We start from the raw sequence: 12,305 nt of genomic DNA on the forward strand, positions 1-12,305 counted from the left end.
TTGTTCGGTAAAACGAATGACAATAAAAGCTATTCTGTATTCTGTATTCTGTAGGCATTGTCTGAAGAAAGTTCCCAATCCAAAACGTTGCACATCCATGTCCTGCAGAGATGCCGCCTGACCCGCTGAGTTACTCCAAAGTTCTGCGTCTTTCTTTGATGAAACCATTTCTTTGCAAGTTTACTTCCCGTGTCTCCTCTCCGAAGCAACAGTTAGCAGCAAATTGTGATCTTGGTCGCTGCCCAGGATGAGGAAGTTTAGAATCCAAATGACTTTGACCTAGCAGTCTACACCCGAGATTGCAACATTTCACATATCTCAGTGAAGGCAGCTTTGGCAAATCCAAGATTATAAATACATTGTGCATCAAAGAAACCTAGACCAGACATGCTGTTGCTGAGGACTGAGGCAGTGGTCTTTCTGTGGACGGGCACATTGGTGTTAGCCGACCCAAGGTCATTGACACTCTGCATTGCCAGTCATAATAACCCTCCAGTAATGGAGTGCTGCCAGTAGTACCACTGGAGCCTCAGTGATTATATATCAACATACAGTATATATTCTGTGTGCATTGTCGTCCCTGGATTTCAGAAGGTTTATGCAATCAATTGGAAAAACTTCACAGCTTCAGCAGAGAAGTTCATTCCTTAACTATCAAAAAAAACAACAGACAAGAATCCACTTGTACAGTCAAAGGGTTCAATACAGAGTATCAGTGGAAGAGGCCGACAGCATTGCGCTGGGGCAACTCTTACTTCATTGATCCAGTGTTGCAGGATAATGGGCCTTAAAGTGAGCTTATAAGAAATTGCACACCTCTTAGGCTAAGTCTTGGAAATTGCATTATGGCACCGGAACATGGTGACTCTCTGTGTGCTGTTTCAGAAGAGGATCTATTGCAGAACAAGCTTTTCACTGTATCTTGGTACACATGACAATACAATACTGTAGTGTACTTGACTGAACTGAACTGAACTAAAGTACGTACAGAGTTTGTACGCTCTCCCTGTGACCACGTGGGGTTTTTTTTTCCGGGTGCTTCAGTTTACTTCCACACTCCAAAGACATACGGGTTTGTAGGTTAATTGGTTTCATAATTTTTTTTAAATTGTCCCTTGTGTGTAGGATAGTGCTAGTTTACAGGGATCGCTGCTCAGTGGGCCGAAAGGCCTGATTCCGCGCTGTATCTCTAAACTAAACTAAACTAAAACTAAAGTAAAGTAAACTAAACTAAACTATTCTGATTTCCAGAGAGACGGTCAAAGAACAGTCATAGCTTGTATCCTAAAGGTCCAAATTCTCACATTGTCTCACATTGCAGAAGGAGAATATCTGGCTCATCAGTTCAACGTTGGCTTCTACATCAATCCCACTTGCCAAGTAGCTTCCTTGCAACCTATTCTCTCTCACATACCAATCAACTTCCCCTACCACCCAGCTACACCAGAGGTAGATTACAATGGACAATTAAATCAACCAATTAGCACAATGTGGGAGAAAACAAGCACTTGAAGGAAACCCATGCAGACACAGGAAAAAAGTCTGTTCCCCATACAACACCCAACGTCAGAATCAAACCCAGGTTACCGGAGCTGTGAGGCAGCAGCTCTACTATCTGCCCCATTGTACCAGGAAAGAACAAAATTGATGTTACGTGATCAGTAGCTACATTTGTTGTGCAACCAGCATGCATGAATCACACCCGAAATGATTGTGCAATTTCATCTGGAAGTGATCTGTCATGTCGAGTAAAATCAAACTTGGATCGTTTGAACATTGAAGTTCCTCTTCTCGTGTTGAGTGCAGCATAATATGTGTAATGTGCGTGTACAATTTTATTTTGGTGGGATCCCGCTGTTATTAAATGAGGCGCAACTTGCTTGAGTTCCTTTTTTTCCTACTAGGGCTGAAGATAATAATTTCTGCTGCTCTGCAAGCTGTCATGTGCAGCCCAGAGTTGCTGACTGATGTAAAATAGGAGATAACATTTCCGATGTGGTGCACCAATCTGTTTTCATTTCTGATCAAGATTCATTTTGGAAAAAAGCACTTCAGCTTAATTCTGGATTTAGTGTTGTGCAATGAACCGGATTTGATAAGGAAGCTCAAGGCAATGGAGCCATGAGGAGGTAGTGACCATAATATGATAAGTTTTAATCTACAGTTTGTGAGGGAGAAGGGAAAATCGGAAGTGTCAGTATTACAGTTGAGCAAAGGAGGCATGCAGGCATGGAGGCATGAGGGAGGAGCTGTCCAAAGTTGACTAGAAAGAGACCCGAGCAGGGATGACAGTGGAACAACAATGGTAGGTATTTCTAGGAATAATACAGAAGGTACAGGATCAGTTCAATCCAAAGAGGAAGAAAGATTCTCAGGGGAGTAAGAGGCGACTGTGGCTGACAAGGGAAGTCAAGAACAGTATAAAAATAAAAGAGAAGTATAACATAGCAAAGATGAGCTGGAAGCCAGAGGATTGGGAATCTTTTAAAGAGCAACAGAAGATAACTAAAAAGGCAATACGGGGAGAAAAGATAAGGTACGGAGGTAAGTTAGCCACGAATATAAAAGAGAATAGTAAAAGCTTCTTTAGGTATGTGAAGAGGAAAAAAATAGCTAAGACAAATGTGGATCCCTTGAAGACAGAAGCAGGTGAATTTATTATGGGGAACAAGGAAATGCCAGATGAGTTGAACAGGTGAGTTGATAATGTCCCGCAGAGGAGATTAGTGGGCAAAATTAGAGCACATGGTATTGGGGGTAGGGTACTGACATGGATAGAAAATTGGTTGGCAGACAGGAAACAAGGAGGAGGGATTAACGGGTCCCTTTCAGATTGGCAGGCAGTGACTAGTGGGGTACTGCAAGGCTCGGTGCTGTGACCGCAGCTATTTACAAGATACATTAATGATTTAGATGAAGGGATTCAAAGTAACATCAGCATATTTGCAAATGACACAAAGCTGGGTGGCAGTGTGAACTGTGAGGAGGATGCTATGAGGATGCAGGGTGACTTGGACAGGTTGGGTGAGTGGGCAGATGCATGGCAGATGCAATTTAATGTGGATAAATGTGAGGTTATCCACTTTGGTGGCAAGAAAAGGAAGACAGATTATTATCTGAATGGTGTCAAGTTAGGAAAAGGGGAAGCTCAACGAGATCTGGGTGTCCATGTACATCAGTCACTGAAAGTAAGCATGCAGGTACAGCAGGCAGTGAAGAAAGCTAATGGCATGTTGGCCTTCATAACAAGAGGAGTTGAATATAGGAGCAAATAGGTCCTTCTGCAGTTGTACAGGGCCCTGGTGAGACCACACCTGGAGTATTGTATGCACTTTTGGTCTCCTAATTTGAGAAAGGACATTCTTGCTATTGAGGGAGTGCAGTGTAGGTTCACGAAGTTAATTCCTGGGATGGCGGGACTGTCATATGCTGAAAGATTGGAGCGACTGAGCTTGTGTACAATGGAATTTAGAAAGATGAGAGGGGATCTTATAGAAACATATAAGATTATTAAGGGATTGAACACGCCAGAGGCAGGAAATATGTTCCCGATGTTGGGGAAGTCCAGAACCAGGGGCCACAGTTTAAGAATAAGGGGTCGGCCATTTAGAACGAAGATGAGGAAAATCTTTCTTACCCAGAGAATAGTGAATCTGTGCAATTCTCTGCCTCAGAAGGCAGTGGAGGCTAATTCTCTGGATGCTTTCAAGAGAGAGTTAGATAGAGCTCTTAAAGATAGCGGAGTCAAGGGATATAGGGAGAAGGCAGGAACGGGGTATAGTGGATGATCAGCCATGATCACATTGAATGGAGCCGCTTGCTCGAAGGAGCGAATGGCCTACTCCTGCACCTATTGTCTATTGTCTATTGTCCATGCCAATCCATACTCCCCATCTAAACTAGTCCCATTTGTCAGCATGTGGCTTATAACTTTCTGATCATTTCCTATCCGCCTTTCCTACCTATCCAAATGTTTAGTTTAGTTTAGTTTAGTTTAGCGATACAGCACGGAAACATGCCCTTCGGGCCACCAAGTCCATGCTGACTATCGATCCCCATACATTAGCACTATCCAACAACTAGAGACAATTTACAATCTTTATCAAAGCCAATTAACATACAAACCTGTACGTCTTTGGAGTTTGGGAGGAAACCAGAGCACCCGGGGGAAATCCACACGGTCATACAAGCTCCATACAAGCTCCATACCGACAACCCCTCTAGTCAGGATCAAACCCAGATCTCTGGGGCTGTAAAGCAGCAGCCCTACTGCTGCGTCACCATGCTGACTCTCTGCCAGCTTGTTCCACATAGCCAGCTCCTCTGCGTGAAACGATTGCCCCTCAGATTCCTATTAAATCTATCCCCTCTCACCTTATGCCTAAACCCAACACCCTCTATGTGAAATGCTGACTCTAATACTTTCCCCTCTCACCTTAAACCTATTTTCTCGAGGTCTTGGTTCCCCTACCCTGGATAAAAGACTCACCCGATCTATTCCACTCATGATTTTATAAATCCCCATAAGATTACTCCTCAGCCCCCTGCACTCCAAGGAATAAAGTCCCAGCCTTCCCAACTCTGCCTATATCTTAGGCCCTCAAATCCTGTCAGCATCCTTGTAGCTCTTTTCTGTGCTCTTTCTAGCTAATGGCATCTTTCCTACACCAGGGTGACCAAAACTTAACACATGTACGGCCTATCCAAAGTGTTATACAACTGTAACACTGATGTTCCAATTTCTATATTCAGTCACAAACAACAAATTATCCTCCAACATTTCCGCCACCTCCAATGGGATCCCACTACTGTCCACTATCTTCCCATCTCCACCCCTTTCTGCTTTCCACAGAGACCGTTCTCTCCGAAACTCCCTGGTCCACTCGTCCCTTCCCCCCCAAACCACCCCTCCCCAGGTACTTTCCCCTGCAACCGCAGGAGATGCAACACCTGTCCCTTTACCTCCCCCCTCGACCCCATTCAAGGATCCAAACAGTCTTTCCAGGTGAGGTAGAGGTTCACCTGCACCTCCTCCAACCTCATCTATTGTATCTGCTGTTCCAGATGTCAACTTCTCTACATCAGCGAGACCAAGCGTAGGCTCAGCGATCGTTTCAATGAACACTTCCGCTCAGTCTGTCTCAACCAACCCGATCTCCCGGTGGCTCAGCACTTCAACTCCCCCTCCCATTCCCAATCTGATCTTTCTGTCCTGGGCCTCCTCCATTATCAGAGTGAGGCCCAGCGCAAATTGGAGAAACAGCACCTCATATTTCACTTGGGCAGTTTACACCCCGGCGGTGTGAACATTGACCTCCCACTTCAGGTAGTCCTTGCTTCCCCTCTCTATCCCCTCCCCCTTCCCAGTTCTCCCACAAGTCTTCCTGTCCCCGACTACATCCTATCTTTGTCCCGCCCCCTCTCCTGACATCAGTCTGAAGAAGGGTCTCGACCTGAAACATCACCCATTCCTTCTCTCCTGAGATGCTGCCTGACCCGCTGAGTTACTCCAGCATTTTGTGTCTACCTTCGATTTAAACCAGCATCTGCAGTTTCTAAAGCTACGTCCATTTATTCTGAGGCTAAGGCCTCTGGACCTAGACGCTCCCCACTAGTGGAAACATCTTCTCCACATCCACTCTATCCAGGCCTCTATCCAGGCCTTTCACTATTCGGTAAATTTCAATACAATATGATATGATATAATACGATGCGATATGATAGAACTTTATTTATCCCAGGAGCGAAATTGGTCTTCCAACAGTCCTAAAACACAAGATACATGAAACATGAAATTAAAGTGACGAATGGAAAGTCCAGGATTAGGGATGTGCAAAGATTGGGGAGTGGGAGGGGAATCAGTCTACCCCATGACAGAAGGGGGAGGAGTTGTACAGTTTGATAGTCACAGGGGAAAAGAATCTCCTGTGGCGTTCTGTGCTGCATCTTGGTGGAACCAGTCTGTTGCTGAAGGTGCACTTCATTGACCTGTGCGTCATGGAGAGGGTGAGCTATATTGCCCAAGATGCTCCGCAGTTTGAGGAGCATCCTCCCCCTCCAAGACCATCTCCAGTGAATCCAACTTCACCCCCAGGACAGAGCCAGCCTTCCTGATGATTCTTCCTTGTTAATTCTGTTGCTGTCCGTGGCAATGAGGTATTCATCATGATTTTCTCATCACATTGTTGGCATGGATGACAAACAGAAATGGGCCCAGCTCTGATCCCTGAGGCACATCACTTGTCACAGGTCTCCAGTCAGAAAACAACCCTCCACTATCACCCTCTACTTCCTACCATGTAGAAGCCAATTCTGTACAATATACTGAATGCAAAAAATATCGAGAATACTCACTGTAAGAAGAAGCTCTTTTTATTTTGCCTTGGGAATGTTACATCGCTGGATTTGTCCGACCCTGCCTTTATCGCTTTTCGTTCACCATAGGCCTCAGTCAAATGCTCAAATGGACAGTAATAGAGGCAATACAGCTGTTCCCAGTAACAAGGGAATGTGTTAGAGAAGACCATCTTCGTCAATGTCTCCAGAGTGCTCTCCTGTTCCACATTGGCTGCTGTTGGGAAATTTGCAGATGTACGTTTTATAGGCATGCAAACCTTCCCTAATACCCACCTGTTAACTGTTGTTTTTTTGTGATCCAAAACACTGTCATTTTTACAAGCTTGCAACATTGTGAGTTTTTAGGTATTTCTGTTTCGTACAGCTGGGAAATCTTGGTTTAATATTCTAGCTCCACTGATTTTCTTTAAACCAAGCTGTGTTGGAAAACACATTTTGCAGGGAAGTATTTATTTGGCCAACTATTTGTGAGTAATGGAGGAAAGAAATCAAAGAGTCGAGGTATTTCATTTTCTACACATGATTTGCAATTGAGTGAAATTTTCTAACTTGGCCTTTCTGCTCTTGATTCTGCTCTTAATCCTATTGTTTGAGGTGCCCAGTCATTCATATATATATCTTGGAGAAAGGCCAAGTGTAAAAGTGTTGAATGGGAAGAATTGTTTCTTCACAAAGGCCTTATTGATAATTTCACATAAACATTGTTGCTCAAGACAAGCACTAAATAAGTAGCAGTGACCTTCCAACCAAGACCAACACGCCAGTTCTTTGGAACACTTATTTGACAACTGCCTCACAGAGCTGCTGCCTCACAGCACCAGAGACCCGGGTTCGATCCTGACCTCGGATGCTGCCTGTGCAGAGTTTGCACGTTCTCCCTGCGACCGCGTGGGTTTTCTCAGGGTGCTCCGGTTTCCTTCCACATCTCAAAGATGTGCAGGTTTGTAGGTTAATTGGCTTCTGTAAAAAAAAAAAAATGTCCCTAGTGTGTAGGATAGAACTAGTGTGATCTAGTGATCTACGGGTGATCAATGCGTGGACTCAGGGGACCGAATGGCCTGTTCCTGTGCTGTATGTATAAAACTAAAACAAAAAAAACTAAAATAACAACCCATCAATGATTTTACTGGTTCACAATATTTAGAAAGATATGGGCCAAATGCAGGCAGGTGAGGCTAATGTAGATGGGGCATGTTTGTTGGAGTGGGCAAGTTGGGCAAAAAAGCCTGTGTCCACTCTCCTCTCTCTCTCTCTCTCCTCTCTCATCTCTCCTCTCTCTCTCTCCATTCTCTCTCTCTCTCTCTCTCTCTCTCTCTCTCTCTCTCTCTCTCTCTCTCTCTCTCTCTCTCTCCTCTCTCTCTCTCTCTCTCTCTCTCTCTTCTCTCTCTCTCTCTCTCTCTCTCTCTCTCTCTCGTCTCTCTCTCTCTCTCTCTCTCTCTCTCTCTCTCTCTCTCTCTCTCTCTCTCTCTCTCTCTCTCTCTCTCTCCCTCTCTCCCCCTCTCCCCCCTCTCCCCCTCTCCCCCTCTCCCGCTCTCTCTCTCTCTCTCTGACACTATGACAAATAATTCCTTATTTGAACAAAAATATACTTTAAGACACAAGAATATCCATGGAGACTCTAGAAGTATGGCATTCATTTACATAGAAATGGAACTGAATCAATATTATATAATCTTGTATATCAGTCAAATACGAAGAAAAATATTTATATTACTTGGTCGGGTTCTGTTTAAGATGTCGCAAATTCCAAAGACTTAATTGACTTCTGTTAATTTTAAATTGTCCATGAAGTGTTGGATAGTGCTACCACACAGGGTTATTGCTGGTCGGTGCGGATGGTGGCCAAAGGGCCTGTTTCTACGCTATATCTCTAAAGTCTAAAGTATTGATTGGTATGTACAGTTTTCAATCAGGGTAAATAGTCTATTGTAGCATTAACTGTCAACGTGCTAGAGACTCGGCTGGGTCAGCTGTAGTGTCTACTCTGCACCCGATCTTTCTATCGTTCATGCTCTCTATGGTTAAAGGACAATATATTCCTTTATTTGTCCCACACTGGGGAAATTTGCAATAGGTGGATGAGTTGTGAATGATACTCAGAAGGATTAGATATAGTAAACAGATGGACTTTAGACTTTAGAAATACAGCGTGGAAACAAGACCTTTGGCCAACCGAGTCCACGCCGACCTGCGATCATCCCGTACACGAGCACTATCCTACACACTAGGGACAATGACAGGGAGAACGTGCAAACTCCGGACAGACAGCACCTGTAGACAGGACCGAACCCAGGTTTCTGGTGCTGTGAGGCAGCAACTCTACCACTGTGCGACTGTGCCACCCTAGGGCTATGAACAGGTGACTGGATGAGGTAGCATAATTATAATACACGTGAAAATGAAAGCATGTGGTACCACTGGGACATCAAGTATCAAACCTATGTCAGAGAAATATAACGGGTCAATGGTCAACAGCTCATTAGTATTTGATCAAGTGTCTTTTGTATTTGTCTCTAATTGTTTAAAGCTCAGTATATTCTAACTCTTATTGGTTTCTCATCAGACCTCTCCCCTGCAGGCATGCATCAATTGAAATAAGCTCTATCGATTCACATCACTGGCCATGAAGTGCCATTTTATTTCACAACAGGTTACCATCATACTAGTTGAAGTATATCCAACAGGAAGGGAAGTAATTTAAAAAATGAATGGTAATAAACAAAATAAATCGACCTTGTTCAATAACTAGAGAGAATATCTCCAGCATTCACATACTGGGTACAGTATTTTGATCAAAATCGTAGGGGAATCAGGTACGAGTTTTGGTGAAATTGGGATAGCACGATAGTGCGGTGGTAATGTTGCTGCCTTATAGCGCCAGAGCCGGGTTTGAACCCGAGTGATTAAGGGTGCTGTCTGTACAGAGTTTGTATGTTCCAACTGTAACCACGTGGGATTTCCGCAGGTGTTCCAGTTTCCTCCCACAATCCAAAGACATACAAGTTTGTAGGTTAATTGACTTTGATTGTAAATTGTCACTAGTGTGTAGCATAGTGCTAGTGTACAGGGATTGCTCGTCGGCATGGATTCGGTGGGCCAAAGAGCCTGTTTGCATTCTTTATCTCTAAAAAAATAAAGTTTCTATGCTGCGGTATTTTTGATGGTTTTGACATTTGTCCTGAAGTGTATTAACCATGGCAAATGACATTTCCAGTAAATTGGAATCAACTTCACATTAATTCACTCTTTCATTTTTTTTCCCACACGAGGCTATGTTGTCTTCACTAACGAGAAAATGTTTGTTCTTTGAAAAGAAACTTCTGGCATTGTTCTAATTAAACATGATAATATTTTTCTTTTCAGATTGTATGTTAAAGTAACACAATGATTTCACTTTGCATTTAATAGTTTAACCAAACAATGATGTTGAGGTTGTTTATAAAGGCAAATCATTTGTAGGTTTCAAATATTATCATTTCCAGTGCTGAAATTAGTTTCATCTTTCGTTTTATCACACTTACAGTTTCAGAAAAAGAACCGTGTGCAAATGTAAATTACTTGCAGCAGACTTGCCAGGAAGTTTACAGAGAAATGTCATAACTGTTCCCTGAATCTATTACTGATGACTTTGGGGAAGTGAGTTTTTATTTGACACAAAATGCTGGAGTAACTCAGTGGTCCAGGCAGCATCCCGGAGAGAAGAAATGGGTGACGTTTCGGGTTGAGACCTTTCTTCAGATTGAGAGTTGGAAGGTGTGCAGACACATTCCAGACAGCAATGTGCATTCAGGAAAAGGAAAGGAATCAACATTAAGGATAGACCCTTCAGTTCAAATACTTCATGATCAAAAAATCATTCACAAGCAAAACAAACAACCTTCCTCACACAAACAACCATAGACAATAGACAATAGGTGCAGGAGTAGGCCATTCGGCCCTTCGAGCCAGCACCACCATTCAATGTGATCATGGCTGATCATTCTCAATCAGTACCCCGTTCCTGCCTTCTCCCCATACCCCCTGACTCCGCTATCCTTAAGAGCTCTATCTAGTTCTCTCTTGAATGCATTCAGAGACTTGGCCTCCACTGCCTTCTGAGGCAGTAAATTCCACAGATTTACAACTCTCTGACTGAAAAAGTTTTTCCTCATCTCCGTTCTAAATGGCCTACCCCTTATTCTTAAACTGTGGCCCCTGGTTCTGGACTCCTCCAACATTGGGAACATGTTTCCTGCCTCTAACATGTCCAACCCCTTAATAATCTTATATGTTTCGATAAGATCCCCTCTCATCCTTCTAAATTCCAGTGTATACAAGCCTAGTCGCTCCAGTCTTTCAATATACGACAGTCCCGCCATTCCGGGAATTAAACTAGTAAACCTACGCTGCACGCCCTCAATAGCAAGAATATCCTTCCTCAAATTTGGAAACCAAAACTGCACACAGTACTCCAGGTGCGGTCTCACTAGGGCCCTATACAACTGCAGAAGGACATCTTTGCTCCTATACTCAACTCCTCTTGTTATGAAGGCCAACATTCCATTGGCTTTCTTCACTGCCTGCTATACCTGCATGCTTCCTTTCAGTGACTGATGCACTAGGACACCAAGATCTCGTTGTACGTCGCCTTTTCCTAACTTGACACCATTCAGATAATAATCTGCCTTCTTATTCTTACCACCAAAGTGGATAACCTCACACTTATCTACATTAAACTGCATCTGCCATGCATCCGCCCATTCACACAGCCTGTCCAAGTCACCCTGCAACCTCATAGCATCTTCCTCACAGCTCACACTACCACCCAGCTTTGTATCATCTGCAACCTCACGCTGGCTATCTTCTCTCCATTGCTGACCACACTGAAAACACAAAGTCAACACCATATAAATTATACCTCGGCAGTACTTACAGTGGCTGGTGGGAGGCCGCTGATTGCGAAGACTGCAGATAGCGCTGACAAGTTAGGTAAGCTTGACCAGGTTACTTAATAACAGATGTAGAATTGAAAGACTTTTGCTTCATCGCAGGTAGTAGCAATGGTAATGTCAATCAGATTTTACGGGATTTATATGCTGTCCTTGCAGAAATGAACACAGTGTTTGCAAATTGTCTTTCAAATGGCAGTAATGTAGGTGCAGAGGTTGTTATATCTCCCTGTTCTTTAAATAGTTCAAGGACTTATAACAACCAGTTAAAGAAGTTAATGACTAATCTCAGAGCAGCAAAATGTCAGTGTCACATTTCTTTTTATTTAACCATTTCTTGCGTGAATGTTTTTCTCTGTATTTGGAAAGTTTGCACTGTCTCGTAAAGATTCAATGGCCCAATTAGTCAGAAGTGAGATGTCATTTTTAATAAAGCCAAGATGCAGTATTGTGTAATTAGACATTAAATTACACAAAAAATATAGTCAGTATAAAGTGGACAGTGCCATGCGTCATGGTCATTCAATGCACAAACAGATCGTTGGCCCACCATGTTGAACCAACTAGTGCATAACCATCTGCATTCATCCCATCTTCAATAGTCAATGGCCAATGGTTTCTTTATTGTCACGTGTACCAGGTACAGTGAAATACATTTTTCTACATGCAGCTCAGTAAAACTATCCCTGTACGGAAGCACAATCACCCCAGTTAGTACAGTATGCACAGAACAGCCCACTGAGTCCATGTGCAAGAGGCTCCGTCTTGGCACCCTTTTACAGACCCAGCAGAACCATCTTTTCCAGGTGGCCACAAAGGCCTGCTGCAGCTATGGCCTCCATTACGGTCGTCCCGCGATGCAAGGTCCCTCTCCACGCCTGGCCCTCTTCAGCCTTTGTCGCCCACCCCTCCCCCCCCATAATCCCAACTTCAAGCACTTGGCCATCTTTCTGTAGGCAATTTAAGCGTTCATCCAGACATTCCTTGAAAGCCGTTCGCAACTTTGCTTCCACCATTCTC

The 12,305-nt window shown here is 43.6% G+C and overlaps 1 protein-coding gene across 3 annotated transcripts in view; it reads right to left on the reverse strand.

Annotated features, from left to right (window-relative positions):
* The window catches only part of LOC144599243 (adiponectin-like), a 37,260-nt gene extending 25,783 nt beyond the window's left edge, over positions 1–11,477 (reverse strand). For all 3 annotated transcript variants that reach the window (XM_078410003.1, XM_078410002.1, XM_078410001.1), the window contains exons 1-2: positions 11,270–11,477; positions 6,355–6,571 (exon numbers count right to left, since the gene is read on the reverse strand). The gene's annotated coding sequence lies outside the window, so the exon portion shown is untranslated. The remainder of the gene's footprint in view (positions 1–6,354; positions 6,572–11,269) is intronic.
* Positions 11,478–12,305: the final 828 nt, after the last annotated feature.

This window comes from Rhinoraja longicauda, chromosome 13, assembly GCF_053455715.1.
Source record: "Rhinoraja longicauda isolate Sanriku21f chromosome 13, sRhiLon1.1, whole genome shotgun sequence".
In the NCBI taxonomy this organism is placed as follows: Eukaryota; Metazoa; Chordata; class Chondrichthyes; order Rajiformes; family Arhynchobatidae; genus Rhinoraja; species Rhinoraja longicauda.